Here is an 18,152-nt window from a genome sequence, read left to right as displayed (position 1 = left end):
GCACTGCAGGAGTTCCGTCCACCGATTCATAGCAGCATCCAGAGGAGGTCGGAGGAACTACCCGGGGGTTATGGTGGAGATGGAAGTACCATGAGGAGCTAGAAAGCCACACCTGAGCTGGGTCTGCTAATGCAGACCTGTATGCTCATCTCCTACTCCAAAGGTCGAGGAAGGAGGGTTGCAGGTTCAAGTCCTGTAGAGGCTAGAGACTGAGTTCAAGGCCACCTTGAGAAGCTTACTGTATCCAAATTTAAAGTGAGAAAAGAGGGTTGGGAGTGTAGCTCAGTGGTGGGGTGCTTGCCTGGCACACATGAGGCCTAAAAAGGAAGGAAAGGAGGGAAGAGAGGAGAGGGGAGGGGAGAGAAAAGGAGGAGGGAAGGAGGGAGGGAGTGGCATCTGTATGACAGGATCCCGTCAACCTGCACTGCCCTCTAGGACTGGAATCCAGGGCCACCATCTGCTTGTCTCCGCAGTTCTTTCTACCCAAGTTAGTTCAGCAGTCCCTAAGTGAGGGAAGAGGTCACCTAGGCTGAGGCTTCCCAAGCAGCAGCTAGACCAAGCCTGTCACTCTGGTGGTCTTTAGTGTACCTGGGACACTCATCATGGTCCAAAGGAAGCCTGCGGAATCAGAAGTCTGCCTCCTACCGGTAGTCACATTCCCTTTAACTAGATGTGACATGGTCACTTTCTCCATCTGTAAAATGAACTAACTTAGTAGGCACTTTCTCTGAGCTGCTCTGAGGATGAGTTTAGATGTTGACAGTGAGAGTATCCCACCTGAAGGGACGTGCCACTAAAGAAATCGTTAATTAGGGGCACTTGCTTGAAGAAATAATTTAAGTCCTAAGGCCTAAGTTTTACTTTGTGTGTGCATGTGCATGTGTGTGTGTTTGGGGGGGTCTTCATTCGTGGGTGTGCAAGTGTGCCTTATGTGACTGTGTGTATGTGGGTGTGAGTGCGTGTGTGTTTATGTGTGCATGTGTATGTGCACACATGTGTGTGCTTCCAGGAACAGAACATGGGGCCTCATTCTTGCTAGGCAAGCACACTAGCACAGAGCTTTATCCTTTGCAGCTTCCTCTTAAATAGTTATTTGTTAATTTTTACTATTTGTTTTGAGACAGGGTCATGCAGTGTTACCCAGTCTTAAACTTGGTGTGTCTCTCAGGCAGGCCTTGAACTTGCCATCTTCCTGCTTCAGCCTCCTGGATAACTAGGATGACAGGCCTACACCACAAAACCTGTCTCCACGGCATCATTCAATAGGTGAGTACTGCATTCCTGCCACGGCTCCAGTATGTATGCAGACTCAAAGAGGAGACCAGAGAAGGACATGCAATAGCCTGAGGGTGTCGTGGGGCCACAGAACCAGGATGCGGCAAGAGGCAGCATTTCTTTCCAGGTTGCTCACATAGAGCTCTGGAGAAGAAAAGGAGAAAGAGGTTGGCACAGAAGAAGCCAGGGGAAATGCTCCAGGAGAAAGACAGGCAGAACAAAAGTAGAGACAGAGAGATGAGGAGTGGACAAGGCCAGAGGGGCTGGAGCCCAGTGCACACAGGAGGGCACAGGACAGAGGCCATGACACTGGTACAGTGATTCAAGCAACTGAGAAGTCACAGCCTGGTCACACAGCAAGAGAATGTGGCAGAGTCTGGCCCCAGAGTTCAGGCTGACTGAGGGCCTGATGGGACACAAACCAATAAGAAGCCTTACAGAGACCTGAGCATCTCCTGGGATAAAAAGATGGACGATTCTGGGGAGGTGGGGTGAGTGAGCACTCTGACTGATAAGTGCTGACAACCAACATATCCAGTCAAATGTACCAAGGCCCTTTCCCAGGTTTCCTGTAAAAAGCACACACACACGCACACACACACACACACACACACACACACACACACACACACACACACACACACACAGTGGCTACTTCCCTGCTGTTCTGGGCACACCAGGCTTCAACAGTATCTTGAACAGTCAGAGAGCAGGTGCTAACTTTACACTAACGTCCTGATTAGTGCCCTAGCAGCCTGTGGACTCTCTGATGCTAGACCACTTTGCTTGGGTCCCCCATCATCCCTCACTCTTGCTCTTGGAACAGCCTTCCTGGAATCCCTTCTCCATCTCTCTTGTGCAACCTGGAACACATGCTACCCTGCAAGTCTTTGCACCCCAGTCACAGGGTGGGCTACTTTCTGTCCCTTCCTGCTGACTAGGGTGAGGAGTTGTGCAGACAGAGGGGATTGGTGAGGAGAATGAAGGCTTTGGAGGCAGACCTCCACTGAGTTGATTTCCAGCTGTGTTCCTCACAAGCTGTAGGACCCAAAGAAAATCCTTCTATCCTTCTGAGCCTCAGCCTTCTAGTCTGTGAAATGGGAGGTAACACTACCTCTCATGAAGAGCAGGTATCTACCAAGGTGCAGCCAAGGTGGGTAAATGCCCGCCCCTAATGGTACTCTGTACACACTCAGCCTCCACCCTAGGCCCCCTTCACAGAGGATGTATAGACAGCCCACTTGGTCTCATTTACTCTTTACCCAGAGAGCCAACTCAGATAAAGACAGGTGGCCCCAGGCCTTGGCCCCCAAAGGCACAAGCAAATGGAGAGGCTTCTTTGCTTGCTTCCAAAGACCATAGCTTCATCTTCAGCTCCCGAGAAACCCTTTGATATGGATGCAGGGTCTGGCCTGCAGCCTTATTGCTTATGAAGAAGATGCTGCAAGATTTATGGTGGAGAGCCACGTGGGACTTAGCAAGAAGGCCAGCAGAACAGCAAGAAAGCGCATGTGCCTGGGGACAAAACGGCCTAAAGAAGAGGTGATTACAGACTTGGCCATGTTAACAGAGACATGAGCAGGGCTCCAATCACACCTGCCAGTCGGAGGCCCTCTCGGGACACCTGGGGAGGGGACAAGAGAAGCAGTGGGAGGCACCTCCTGGGCACAAGCCTCTTAATGTTAATAGCCCATTTGACTTCTATGATATTTTCTTTTCTTTTTTTTTTTTTTTTTTTTTTTGTGGCAGCAAATGAAGGAACTGAAGCCAGAGAAATCAAGTAATTGACCTCGGTGCAACACAGTACCACAGACTATTTAAAAAGACTAGCATCTACACTGGGAACTGGGAACAATGAGTGAGTTCTCTAGAGAAGCTGGCCTGGAAAGAGCACCATCCTTCTGGAAGGTCCAGAGCGGGTCTAAGAGAGCAGGGAGAGATGGTTGGAGTTCTCCATTCTGCCCTCCCTTAATGTAACTAGAGTTGTTTGGGTCACAGCCTGGGTCCTGGAAGCCCCAAGAAGTCAGGCTTGGCCATCCTATCCCCAGGAGGCCAATTAAAGATACAAAGAATAGTGACATGTAGAAAAAAAAAAAAAGGAGATTTATTTTATGTGGCCACATTGAGAAGAGGAACAAAGAAATTCAGACACACACACACACACACACACACACACACACAACACACACACACACACACACACACACACACACACACACACACACACACACACCCCGTCTTCAAGGTTCTGCTATGAAGTTCAGGTTTAAACAGAAGGTAAGGAGTACACATAGCTAAGCAGTTCTGGTCAAGGCATGGTCCTGCCTATTGCTGACCCATCAATATCTCATCTCCAGTCTGTCCTGTAAGGTGTCAGATCTGTGACTTCTCTTCCCAGTAGATAATCCCCACTCCCAGATGGCCCAAGGGTCCCAGCCTCTGCCTTCTTCTGTGTGGTGAAATTCCAGTCTGGGATCTGGTCTCAATGGTCTAACAGTCAAAGAGAAGGGCATATAACTTCCTTTCAAGTATCTCCATTTCTGTCAACAGGGTTATACCAACTCTCCACGCCCACTGGCCCCACCCTCCCTCTCTGTAGCCTCTGCCCCTTAGTGTCCTTGCTTCAAAGAGGGTCTCCCTAGTGCCCAGTCTCCAAGTCCTTCCTTCACTCTCCTGCCCACCCCCCATGATGTAACCAATCCCAACTCCACCCTGAAACTGCTGTAGGTTCCAGTGAGGTGACATACTCAATGCTTTGAGACAACTCAGACTATCTGCTTCATCCAGGCACTCTGACCTTGGTCACACTCCAGCCAGTGGGGAAGGCAGGGGAGCCCAGGGTCCACCTGAGCACCGTTAAGTCCCACTGTGTCAAGAGGCAGTCAGGAAGATTTCCTGGAGGAACAGACAGCAAAGCTGAGACTTTCAAAGGAAGCAGGACTCGGGAAAGGGCAGGAGTGTGGGCGACAGAGGGGACAGCACTTGCAAAAAGCTCATGGCCATGAGAGCTTGCTGCCTGGAGGAGCTCTCTGCAGCTCAGCGTGGGTGATATACAGAGACACTGGACAGGGCCCGGGGGCGGCCAAAGATGCTCCAGCAGGCGAAGTAGGGCAGTTCTCCAAAGGCGTTAGGCAAAGGCCTTCACTGGGGTGCGCACCACAGGCTCCTTGGGCAGTCTGCAGAAGCCTTTGGACTCCTGCCCAGAATCCTGCCTCTCAAGGTATAAAATAAAACACATAGGATTACATAGGAAATAAATTTTATTGAAGTGCAGTTATGAAAATATTTTTTAAAAACTAATTTGAGATATCGTAATATATGAGCTTTTTATTAACACATTAAATAATAAGTACTAGTGGCAGGTCTAATTACCTAATTTTGAAGTAGTGCGGAGAGAAAACAATATTTCAAGATAACCTTAATAACTGTGATGCGGTGTAAAAATACCCGTGATTTCTATTGGTGACAAAGTCACAGTCGCTCACGAAATTGCTGTGGGTTAGATGTTGTGGAGAGAAACTGTATTCATAATTAAAACGCGAAGCTTCACTCAGAGATTAGTCAAAAGGAAACCTCTTCCTCATCTCTATTTATGTACCTCTGCCTAAAAGACTTCTTCAGGCGTGTACACTCGGCCCTGAACTCTTACTGAGTCTAACAAAACTCTAACACCACCAGAGACCTTGTCCTTCACAACTTGCCCATTTGGATACTCCTTCCCAACTACGCTGGCCTACTGCTTACTCCTTGGATGCAAAGAGCTTTCAATGGCCTCAGGGCCTTTGTACATGCTCATTCCCATCCAGAAAAAACATACACAGATCCCTCTCTCCCTTCTTTTAGGGTCTGGCTTAAATCTCAAATGTCATGTGGCAATCCTTTGCCCACCCACTTCCCCCTATTATTTACATTCCCACTTCCTGGGTTACTTCTCTCCATCCTGAATATGAGGGCTGACTTAGACGGAATGATTTTCTACCCCTGCTCCTCCACCCCCAGCCCCAAAAGATGGAAATTCCATATTAGGACAAGTGTGGATTGTTTTGTTTTATGTTTTTCTCTGCTGAGCCAGCCATTACTGTGACATATGACAAGTTCACACTAAGAAACTACTGGTCCTCAGCCTACCCCCTCCCTCCTCATCTAAAGCCCAGAAGTCCCCCAGGAATTCTGTTAGCCTGTGGATGCCTTCTCTGTCTCACCTTCCTGAACGTCTCTGTTCAGGGAGACGGGGCTGCCTAGGAGTGGAAAGTTAGCTTTGCGCATCCACCTCCCCTATTGCCTGGGCTTAGAGCTAGTGCTCCTGAAGGGAAGGTCAGAAAGACCCACAGCAGCAGTCCCTGGAGGTTGTGATGATGGAGGCAGCAGACTGAGTGAGCTTGAGAAACTCATCTGCAGAGGGCTGAATGGTGCTCTTCAGGAGGTGCGTCGTCACGCCAATATCTAGAACTGTGAATGTAAACTTCATGGGAAAAAGGACTTCACTGATGTCCTTAGGTGAAGGATCCTGAGATGAAGGGTCAACTTGGCTGTGAATGTGGCCCCCAAAACTGTCTTAGTACCTTATAGGAGAGGTGCAGAAGGGTTGATGTGAACATGCAGAAGAGAGAAGGCTGTGGGGATATGGAGTAGAGACTGGAGTGATGTGGCCACAAGCCAAGGTATGCTGAGAGTCTCTGGAAGTAGGGTGAGGGCAGGGAGGTCACTCTTTCTGAGACTTCGGAAGAAGCACGAGGCCCTAGCAGAGTTTGGACTTTGGGCCTGCAGACCGAAGAGAGAATTCACTTGTTGGGGTTTTTTGTTTTGTTGTGTTTTGTTTTTGTTTGTTTGTTTCTGTTGTTCCAAGCTACCCACTTTTGGGGAAACACTTTAGCAGGCACAGGAAACTCTCAGACATCTTGGGCTTTCCCTGGGGGAATGGTTCTATGACTAGAGATTGCATCCCTCTCTCCCAAAGAAACTGGTGGTTTAAGGTTTTGTATGAAGCCTCCTGATTGCTCAGCTCAGAAATCGGAGTTCTTAGTTGCCAGCAAAGAAAGTAACTGACTGGTAAGAAATTCTTTATTGGAATAATGTGATAAGCTCACTAAAGAGAAGGTTAAAATCAAAATTGGTAGGGAAAGGTAGAGCTAGAAGGATGCAGGACCTGCCATTTGCAGACCCGAGGGACAGCAATGGCTACCTGGGGTTACATGACTGTCAGCCACTGAATGCCAGCACCAAGGTCATACAGAGACATGGCTGGCAGGGCCTCAGACTCAGCAGGCAGGCTCAGAGCTGTGCTGCACTCTTTACCAATGTAAAGAGTGTGCCTAGGGATGCTTTGTAGAGGCACGTAGCTAGGCGCCCTGCATCCCCGTATCCAAAGTGGTACCCACTGGGAGAGATGCATTTTAGACCATATTCCAATATACAAAACTATAAGACACTAATAGCTCGCAGTGTAAGCTGGTGGCCACCCTTCCCCTCACAATTTGTCCACTCCCCTCCTTTCCCTCCCTTCTTCTCCCCCCATTTTCTCCTCTTCTCTTCCTCTACTCCCCCTCCCTCCCCTCCTATCTACCATCTTCTTCTCTGCTTTTCTTCCAATGTCTCCTATTCTCTTTTACTGTGTCCCCTGCCATGCTCTCCTGCCTTACTTAGTCCATTCCACTTTTTTTCCCAAGTGGTATTCATTTATGAAAGTATGAAAAATAACTGCCCATGTATTGAGAAACTCGAAAAAATACACTAATTAAGTACTTGATAATAGATATTTCCCCAAATCAAATTTTAAGCATGGGCAACTTGCGGTCTCTTCTAACCTGATTTCAAGACCACTGCGGGGTTGTAAACCAGTTTCCGAAGTACTGCATTACAGTATCTGATTCTACAAACAAACAAGCAAGAGTGTGCAGCCAGCTGCACGGGGACGAACAAAAGATGACTTTGAGCTGCACACAGTCCGACTTGTTTCCCCTTCAACAAAGCTTGATGCACTGCTGCTGATATTCCAGCACACTTCTCCAGAGTACAGGAGGACCAGGAACAGACTATGCACTGTTGCTAACATGCTAGCACACTTCTCCAGAGGACAGGAGGACCAGGAACAGAGGTGCACTGTTGCTGATATTCCAGCACACTTCTCCAGAGTATAGGAGGACCAGGAACAGACTATGCACTGTTGCTAACATGCCAGCACACTTCTCCAGAGTACAGGAGGACCAGGAACAGACTATGCACTGTTGCTAACATGCCAGCACACTTCTCCAGAGGACAGGAGGACCAGGAACAGAGGTGCACTGTTGCTGATATTCCAGCACACTTCTCCAGAGTACAGGAGGACCAGGAACAGATATGCACTGTTGTTAACAGGCCAGCATGCTTCTCCAGAGTACAGGAGGACCAAGAACAGATATGCACTGTTGCTAACAGGCCAGCACACTTCTCCAGAGTACAGGAGGACCAGAAACAGTTGCTTTGGCTTAGTTTTTGTTTGTATTTTTTTATTTTATATGTATGTGTGTGTCTGACTGTATGTCTGTACATCACATTTGGTAGGGTCCCAAAGAGGTCAGAGGTGGTATAGGATCCATTGGAACCAGCATTATGAACAGTTGTGAGGCACCATGTGGGTGTTGTGAACTAAATCATGGTCCTCTGCAAGAGCAGTGAGTGTTCTTAACTATTGAACCTTCTCTGTAGCTCCAGTTTCATTATTATTATTATTATTATTATTATTATTATTATTATTATTAGAGAATTCCATACATGAGTTCTGGCTTAGCTCTTTTATGTGAGCATTAACTTGGCATATTTCCAGAGACTGGCACACAGTAGGTGCTCAGGAAACATGCAAGTGCATCTGAAAAGATTGATGATTCCCTCCTGCTACCTTGCTCTGCTGCAGACCCCACTGAGATGGGTGTGGCTGTGAACAGTGAGGGATCTGCATCTACAAGGGCCAAGGACCTGCTTCTCCTACACCATTTGTCTCTGCTTGCTTTTCCCAGCCAGGCTCCCTCAGCTGCCCTCCCAACAGCACCCACAGGGAAGGCCTTGTTTTCACAGCAATCTTCAGAGCCCTTCCTACCCCGCTCTCTGTCCCTCTCCCTTCCTTCTCCCTCTCTCCCACTCTCTCTTTCACCTTCCATTTGGTAGGGCAGCATTGTAGCAGAGCCCCAGGTTAGGTTCTGTGGCTACAGAGTGCAGGGAGGAAGGGATGGGAAGGGAGGAGAAGAAAGAGACTCTTTGCAACTTGGCCTCTAACATCTTAGTTAATTGAATTCATCAGCTAAAATCATCTGTAGAATTTTATTTTTTAAGAAGAGAAAGAAAAAGAACTGATCATATGCAGGAGAAATAACTCAGATGTGAGAATGCTTGAGACTGGGAGATTGCACTATTTATTCACCCGAGTGTCCTGCTGTGTGTCTCAAATGCAGTGATTTAATGAGGCGCTGCGAAGGTATCTGTTATTAAGAAATCCTGTCTCTGCTTCTCCTCCTCTGTGTGATTAGGACGGAGCCCAGCGGAAGCTCCTAACCAGTGCGCTATTAAAGATTTGGGAGGCTGCTGATCTCCCGGTTGCCCCCCTCTCACTAGCGCCTTTTGAAATGGTTCCAAAATTAAATATTGTACAAGCCGATCAGCCTTGTTTAACGCAGATGCTGAGTGAGATTTAAAAAGAAATTAGAAAAGCATTTGTGTTAACAGATGTTCTTCCTTCTCTCTCGGAGCCGAGATGATTGGGGCTGGGTCCCTCCCGAGCCACAAAGAGCCAAGAGAGGAACGAGCCCCACATTGGTGGGGAAAGGAGCTAAGCAGGATGGAACATCTTGGAAGGGACAGCTGGGTCCTCCAGACCCTCTGTAGCGAGGTCTGGGGAATGCAGTAGGATGCTCAGAGTGAGCTGCCAGCCTGGTGGGCTTCTCCCCAGTGCTCCAGATCTTGCTGGAGCCTTCCCCAAGGCCAGGATTGACTGCCAGCAAGCGTTCACTGGAAATCTGCAGCCTCATAAACAACACTGCCCAAGCTGTGTGGAAGCCAGCAGAAATGTCCCCAAGTTCATAGTCATTGACCTTGGAAGTCAATAGGTCCTCCTGAGATCTCTAACCCAGTTCCTCCATCCATGAAAGAACAGCTCTAATCCACCCCCCCACCTAGCCCCGCCCCATAAATGAGATGACTCCTTTCCTACATCAGTACCTTTTCCTCACTTCACCTCCAGTCCTGAGGTCTGTGTGGACTACCTCTGGATGAGTTGGAGCTGGTGATGCCTCCAATCTTCTCTGAATAGACTTTCTTCTCTGTTGAGCCAAAACAAATGCAAGTCATCCTTCTTATAAACAAAATCAAATGTTTAGTAAGTCAAGACTTTCAAAAGCATGTTGTGCCTTCTGTGTGGATGGACTCCCATGTTCCCCAGGAGGCACAGAGTTCCATAGTGGTAACCCTCATAAGGGACAGATCTGGGACTAAAGCCAAGTTGATCATCTGGCCTGATAAACTTGGAAGGCTGAGAAATAGCACCATGGTCTATGGCAGTACTGCCCTGTCTGCCATCACTATAGAGATGGCAGACAGAAAGAAGTGGCTTGCCCATGATCCCCAGAGCACTGGGACAGGGCCGGATAAGTACCTGCCTCTCACAGGACCCGCCAAGTGTTTCTTCCATCAGCCAGCTGAGCTCTGGGTCTGCTGCATGCTTGGTTCTGAGTGAAATGTTGAGGATTCAGGGCAGAACAAACCAGATCCTTGAGGCGGGTCTTCCTCAACGGCTATCTTAGTCACTGCTCTATTGCTGTGAAGAGACGCCATGACCAAGTCAACTCTAATAAAAGAAACCTCTTAATTGGGGGCTTGCTTACAGTTTCAGAGCCCATTATCATCATGGTGGGGAACATGGAGGCATGCAGGCAGACACTAGAGCAGTAGCTGAGAGTTACATCTTGACCCACAAGCAGAAAGAGGGAGAGAGAGACACGCTCAGCCTGGTGTGGGATTTTGAAATCTCATAGCCCACCCCCAGTGACACACTTCCTCCAACAAGGCCACACCTACTCCAACAATGCCATACCTCCTAATCCTTCTAATCATTTCAAATAATGCCACTCCCTGATGACTAAGCATTCAAACATATATGCCTTTGGGGGCCATTCTTATTCAAACCACCATATTGGCCTTTCTATCTTATTTTCTGAGACAGGGTCTCTCACTGAATCTAGAGCTCACCAATTCAGCTAGACTGCTGGTCTCCCCAGCTCCGGAATTGCAGGCATGCGCCTCATTATGTGTATACTGGGAATCCAAACTCAGGTCCTCTTGCTTGCATGGCAAGCCCCTTACTAATTGAGTCATCTCCTCAGCCCCAGACATGTTATTATAGATCATTAAATACTGGCAATTTCTTTTTCCCAGAAGCAGTACAAAGACTCGGGCATTGTATACAAAAAATACATACGTCTGAGCTCCATTGAGCCCAAGGCAAGGACTGGAATAACAAGCAAAGCCTTTCACCATAGCCCAGAAACCAAAGAGAAATGAGGCAGGCTGGCTGCTGGCTGCCCTTCCATATAGAAGCATCTTGGCACGTACTGGAATGATCCTCCAAAGTCCCTCCTGCCAACCCTTAACCCATTAGTTGTTGAGTCCTGCCCATCTGCCCCCACACCTATCCCCAAGCATGGATGGAGGACTGGGAACCTCCACTCTACCATCACCATTTTGTCCCTGCATCCCAGCCCCATGAGTCTGATGCAAAGCAAGAAGAAATCCAAGTAGCACTGTGCATCATCAGCTTCCTATGGGTACTCTTCAAAACATCAGGACCTTCCTGCTCACCAATGAGAGAAGCAGCCACAGGCAGAGCGAGTCTTTTTTCTCCATAGTTTCTATGAAGAGCAACAATGGGCATGGTGTGCTAAATGGGGGTGACTCTTCCCTGGATAAGAGGTGCAGAGGCTTGAAGGATGAGGATGTTATCACCAGCAAGCTGCAAGGACCTGGACTCCTTCTCCAGATCTCCTCATCTGCATAGTGGGAGTCATACCTGTGACCACCCCTGAGAAACTTCAACAGCAGAGTTCAGCCAGCAACCCCATCGACCCTCCCCTATCATCCACTCCTTTGCCTCTAAAATGCCCAGCTGGGGCTCAGAATTACCCAGGGAGCTAGGAATAAAGGCTTGGGTATCCGAGTACCACCTGCTGAGATCTGGATTCATTGACTTTGAGAATTCACTCATGCTTCCCTGCTCTCCCTCTCGGGCCCTCCCCCAGCACCAGCTTGCTTAATCTCAATCATGATAATGGCCAAACAGCATGGAGAACTGTCCAAGTCAGCAGGCCTTAAGGGCCTCCCTGGAGGCAGATGAGATTCCTCTACTGAGCCCTCTCGAATCCCAGTCATATTGCCCAAGGCAAACAGGTACTCACAAGAAGACTCTCAAACCCCATATGTGATTTCTCCCATCTATACTACCTCTTTCCTGGGGTTCTCTCTTCTTCAAGACCTCCCCCATGCTGTCTTCCATCAGTCTTTCCGCAGCAGCTCCCCTGAAGCATGTCATGCGACCCTTGGTGCCTTCTGCCCAACCTTCTCACTAGTTGCTGATATATTTGTATTTCTCTCTAGACTGAATCAGTTAAGGGTGAAGGGCTGTACCTTATCCATCCCTTTATCCTCCTTTTCCCAGAGCCTTGCATGCCTGTTTGACCATCACAGAGGTTCAGAAACAATAGGAACTTGCATCCAATAGACAGAGAAGCATACAATGTATGTACTTCAGAAAGGTAAAATAGTCTTAGAAGGGCAGTACCCAGGCTTTGGACCTGCACATGCTGCGAAGACCTGTACTATCTCTAGGCCTGGGGCTTTTCAGCTGTAAAGAGCAGGTGGCTGGAGTCAGCCATCTCTATGCAGATCCGCAGAGCTCACATTCTGTTTCTCTTCCTCTAAGCCTTTAACTGCCTGAAGGCATTCAAAGCTGCAGCCTGGTTCCACAGGACTGGAAGCTTTGGCCAGGAGCCAAATCAGTGTTTCTTGCTTTTTCAACCTAGGCTAGGACTGGGACACAAGACATGAGGTTTCTATGCCCCCTTTTAAAAAACATACATATATATACATAGAGCATTGGTACATGTGTATATATCTTATCTGTTTGTCTATGAATTCTCTACCATCATACTATGCAAAATCCACCAAGTCACCAGAGTTCCACCAATAATGTCTCAGAAATGAACCAAAATATACTAGAACCAAAAACTCTACTGTGATGGCTAGTCTCAGTTGTCAGCTGAACTACATCTGAAACCAACCAGAAAATCTCCTGTGGGGATTTTCTTGGTCATATTATTTGAGACAGGAAGATCTGCCTTAAATTTGAGCATCACTTCCTGCTGTAAGTCCAAAGTCCAGAAGGGGGAGGGGGCATGGAAGAAAGCAGCTTTGCTTTGGGCCTGCTTGCCCCTACTGTCACTGACAAGTTCATCCATCCTTCACTTCTTTGGATTCCAATCTGTACTGAAAACCACCAGCTCTCTGGGAATCCTCCAGACCTCTCCCAGGCCTCTAGAATCAGATTGGGAACGCAGAGACACCCAGCCTCATGGACTGAACCACTGTTGGAGTCTTGGCCTCTCTGGCATGAGTTGGCCACAGTTTTGAGCCCCCTGCATGGCATCTGAAAGCCAATCTAAAAACGCACTTTTGATGTATATGTTCATTTCATCAGCTCTGTTCCTTTAGAGAGCTGTGACCAATACACCTACACTACATGGAGTCTGCTAAAAAGCCCCCAGCTCAGTGTCACTCGCAACAAAGCTCAGGAAACATCACCAAAGAGAAGGCTGAAGTAAGAGATGGAGAAAGGGGTGAAGTGTTGTTGTGCCTGCTAGCTTTAGGTCAACTTGACACAAGCTTAAGTCATCAGAGAGGAGGGAGCATCAATTAAGAAAATGCTTCCATAAGATCAAGCTGCAGACAAGCCTGCAGAGCACTTTCTTAATTAGATTGATGTGGGAGGGTGTAAACGGACTTTTCTTCAGGCCACCAGCTTCCAAATAATGACAAGGAGACTTATTATTAATTATGAAAGCTCGACCTTAGTTTAGGCTTGTCCCACTAGCTCTTGTAACTTAAATTAACCCATATTTTTATTAGCCTATGTTCTACCATGTAGCTCTTACCTTTATCCCATTCTATATGCCCAACTCATTCTGTATCTCAACGGCATCTCCTCAGTTATCCTCTTGTCTCTGCCCAGAAGTCCCACCTATCTCTCCTGCTAGCTATTGGCCATTCAGCTGTTTATCACACTAATCACAGCAGTACATTTTCACAGTGTACAAATATCTCACAATAGGAGGGACCAGTCTATATGAATGGGGCCATCCCTGGGTTGGTGGTCCTGGATTCTGTAAGAAAGCAAACTGAGCAAGTCATGGGGAGCAAGCCAGGAAGCAGCATTCTTCCAAGGTCTCTGCATCAGCTCCTGTCCCCAGGTTCCTGCCCTGCTTGAGTTCCTGTCTTGACTTCCTTCAATGATGAATAGTGATGTGGAAGGGTAAGCTGCACTTTCCTCCCCAAGTTTCTTTGGTCTTGGTGTTTCATCACAGCAATGATAATCTTAACTAAGACAGCTGTGAAACACTGTTTTCAGGCCGTGATTCAGAAATTGTACTCTTGGACTAGCAATTAGCTATACTACCTACACAATGTTAAGTCCATCGATACCTTGTCATGGAGTGGGGATGGGCTCATGAGGCCCCACCTCTACCTGAGGATATAGAGTCAGTGATTGCTAAAGTACAGAAGACATTTTCTTCAGTAGCGTAGCCAGGGGCAAAATGCCCAATCTCTTATAAATGACCCCTCACCCATGGGCCTTCAAACAATCTTAACTAAAATCTCATAACACCCCTCAAGACCTCACACCTCATTCCTTTTTTCGGAGAAGATGAAGCCATGAAAGCTTGGTTTTCTGCTGCCTCACTGCCTCACTGGATGGGCATTTCCAGGTGTTACAGATGTGGAAGTATGACGTTGGCAACCAGTGTGGTGGCCAGTGAGCCAGAGAAACGCATGCTAGTTGCTTCTCAATAGCTTCGCTTATCATTTTTTAATCTTAAACTTCATAATCCTGACTTTTAACTAAGCACCTAGATAAAAGCCCACATTTTCCAGCCTCCAATTTAACTACCAGGGTCGTAGACTAAAGTCTGGTCAATGTGAAATGTTCATAAGAGACTTAATCAGAACACCGTCTCCTTACAGCTGTTGGGTTCAGTGATTATAGCTTCAGAAGCCATCTTGGACCATAAGATGAGCTTGGAAAGGAAGCCATCCATAACACAGTGACATGAGAGAAAGACTCTAGGTCCCTAACTCTGTGAAGCTGTCATAACTTCTAGTTTATTTTACATCAGAGTGGTTTTCCTCATTGCTTCTGATTTACTTCATACCCCATTTGCTTGTTTCTCATTTATTTTTTTATCAGAATATAATCTGACTTTGTGGAGTCACAATTTTGGGGTGTCTGCTAGAGCCAAACTAGGTTCTAACTGTTACTGTAGGTAAAATGGACAGGACAGCAGAGCAGGAGACTCCTGAGCCTGCTGTTAGAGTTGGCTCTGACCTTGGACCAGTCTCTAAATTTTCTAGTCTGAGTTTCATTATCTATAAAATGAGTTGAGGTGGAAAAGGGAATGAATTAAGAGTCTCAAAGGTCCCTTCAATCTCTAAACTAGATGCTTTTGTTAAAACTTCAAGATGTTTCTGTGTCTTGGGACCAGCCAGGTGGAGACCTGTACTCTGAAATTACCAACGAGGACATTTTTCACCAGCAGGGACATCATAAATGCCACCAGGGCAAGATGCCACTGGGGTGTTGAGGAAAGCCAAGCCCACAGATTTCAGGATAAGACAAGCCTGACTGCAGTTCCCAGTACCACAGTCTTCTAACTCTTGACCTTGGGCAAGGCACAAATCCTCACCCCTAGCACAGACATGACGAGGCATGTGTACACGAACCAGTGGGTGGATCCGGGAACATTAGTCTCACCAAGGGCACTTATGATGCTTGATATCATCGTCTTGACAGGACCTAGAATAACCTAAAACACACACCTCTGTGCATGGCTGTAAAAAAGTTTCTAGATTAAGGTAACTGAAATACAAAGACCTGCCTGCCAGTGGCAGCACACATCTTTAATTCCAGCATTTGGGAGGCAGAGGCAAGCAGATCTCTGGGAGCTGAGGCCAGCCTGGACTACAGAGCAAGTTCTAAGACAACCAAGGCTACACCCAAACAAAGACCCACCCCAAGTGTGAGCAGCCCCATGCGATGGGCTAGGGTCCTGGACTGAATGAAAAGGAGAAACGGAGCTGAGAAATGGAAATGAACTGGCATTCATCTCTGTTCCTGATGGTGGACATAATGACCAGCCACCTCATGCTCCTGTGCTATGCTTTCACGGCTAGAGTGGAGCACACCCTCGAACTGTGAGCCCAAGTGAAGCCTTCCTTCCCGAAGGGGCTTGTGCAAGGTGTTCTGTTGTAGCAATAAGAAAAGTAACTAATACAGTACCCAGTTGGCACAATTTACCTGTGTAGATTGATTCAAAGCCAAGTTGATACCCCCAATAAAGAGCAAGTGCACTGGGCCAATGTCCCCTACTTTCATTGTGCGCCCCCCATCATGGTGTCCATTGTTCCACTGGGGCCCGTCATAGTGGTGGAGAAAGACAGCTCAAAGCTTTGTGTTTCCATAATGAAAAAGAGTGGGAGAAGGGATGATAGAGAAACAAAGATAAAAATGAGGAAGTGGGAATTGACTTTTTGAGGATTTCGGCACAAAAACAAATGTCCTTACTGGCTTTGGATAGTCTACTGGTCAGCCATGAAGTCGCCAAGCTTCAAATCACCAGCTTCTCTTACCTCCCTGAAGGACCTGTACAGCTGCACACAAAAGGTACCAAAGGGACATCAAGTCATAGAGAATAAAAGTTGCTCTTTGGCCCAGCATAGGCTGTTCGGCAGAGCATTGTTTCAGTCTGGGTCCCAGCTCTGCAGCCACAGAAAAGCCTTGCTGTTCCCATCTGTAGTTCAGTAATTTCTCTCTGCTCCCCTCTCCATTCATCAAGTGTCTTCCCAACATGGGTTTGGGCTGGGCATAAGCCTCAGGCCTCAGGCATGTCTGCTGCCCTCTCCAGAGCGAGCCCTGGGCTAAAATGCAATTTATTAGACAAATTTAGCTTCTTCCAAAAACAGAGCAAGAGAAATGAGGTGACCAGACTTCCTTGAAATGTGCCTTGCTAGCCCTTCATAACCTTTCCCCCCACCTCACTAATTTACTCATTCCATACAGGGCCTAATACATGACAGACATTGTCCTGGGCATTCTAAGGCATGTTTTATTATCACTGCACATCACTGGTAAGGTCACACACACACACACACACACACACACACACACACACACACACACACATATATATATGAGGTTGAGTAAACAGATGGACAGACAGATGACAGGTAGATAGATAGATAGATAGATAGATAGATAGATAGATAGATAGATAGATAGATAGATAGATAGATAATTGATATGCAGGTATGCATTGCTTAACAGTGGAGATGTGCTCCAAAAACTGTGCTGTTGGGTAATTCCATCCTTGTGTGAATACCACAGAGTGTACTTACACAAACTAAGATGGCAATGAGGTTGTTGGATGGTAGCCGTAGGAGCGTCATTGTATATTCAGCTCATGGTTGGCTGAAGTGCAGGACTTTATCTAGAGGCAGAAGTGCAACTCGATGAGAGAAGTGCACTTGACCACAGCCCTGAGAGTGTTGGCACCATGTCTGTTTAGGCTCACTCTCATCCTATCCAGGACTCGATGACATCTGAACATAAAAAGTGCTCAATTAGAGTCAATGAATATTGAGGGGGAAAGAAATGAGTGCCAAGACCTATATGTTTAATGGAAAGCAATTTGTTTGTTTGGTTTAGTGGGGAGAGGGGTGCGGAGAGAAGCAAATGTCCTCAGAGCCCTAGAAGCAAAGGAAACCACAGGGCTGGTCCCAGAGGAATGCAGAACAGAGATTCACTGAAAGGCATGGGGCTGAAAGAACTTCTGTCTCTCAGAGGCAAGGGGAGCATGGAGAACCTGCGGCCCTGTGGCTGCTGACGCTTAGGTGCTAAGGTAGAAGACCGACCTGCAGATGCAGCTCATCCCAGTGACCCAGGCTTCACTCAGGACAGGCTAGGGACATAGGGGACCAAGGCAGGTCTGTGCTCCCATTCCTGCTCCATCGCTGTTGCATGACTTCAGTCATAATGGCTCACCTAACCCAACCTGCTTCCTCCTCTATACAATATGGTCACAGGCAAGCACCAGCCTTGAAAAGTCACTAGCTTATCGTGATGCTGAGAAAAGATGGCCACATATATGAAGCATAAAGGACCACACCAACACTGAAGTATGAGGGTGTCAGTGGAAGCTGGAACCCACTTGAGCACAGAGCCTGCAGTTCTTACTCAGGCATGTATTAAACAAGGTTCTCCATAGCAACAAAACCACCAGGATGTATGTCTGTCTGTATGTATATATGTGCAGATAGACAGACAGATAATAAAGATATCTAAGTGATAGAGGATAGATACATAGATGGTAGGTAGATAGAAAGGTGGCAGACATAAATAAAAGATGAGAAATAGACAATAATAATGTAAATAGGTACTAAATGAGAGGTAAGTAATAGATGAAAGATAGATGATGTGTAATAAAAATGAAAGATAGATCTATAGATAAAGGATGAGAAATAGGTAATAGATAATAAGTATTGATGATAGAGAAATACATGATATGTAGATAAGATATAGAAATAGATAAGTG

General features: G+C 47.1%; 1 long non-coding RNA gene across 3 annotated transcripts in view; it reads right to left on the bottom strand.

Moving 5' to 3' along the window:
• The window catches only part of LOC128123177 (uncharacterized), a 286,853-nt gene that overhangs the window by 241,120 nt on the left and 27,581 nt on the right, over nt 1-18,152 (bottom strand). The window contains exons 2-3 of one of the 3 annotated variants that reach the window (XR_008222587.1): nt 9,896-10,057; nt 9,463-9,563 (exon numbers count right to left, since the gene is read on the bottom strand). The exons of the other annotated variants lie outside the window; for them this stretch is intronic. This is a non-coding gene — a long non-coding RNA (uncharacterized LOC128123177). The remainder of the gene's footprint in view (nt 1-9,462; nt 9,564-9,895; nt 10,058-18,152) is intronic. 3 annotated transcript variants of the gene reach the window in all.

This window comes from Peromyscus californicus, unplaced genomic scaffold (genome assembly GCF_007827085.1).
Source record: "Peromyscus californicus insignis strain IS unplaced genomic scaffold, ASM782708v3 Scaffold_11__1_contigs__length_118956290, whole genome shotgun sequence".
NCBI lineage: Eukaryota > Metazoa > Chordata > Mammalia > Rodentia > Cricetidae > Peromyscus > Peromyscus californicus.
This window is presented reverse-complemented; position numbering and strand designations above follow the sequence as displayed.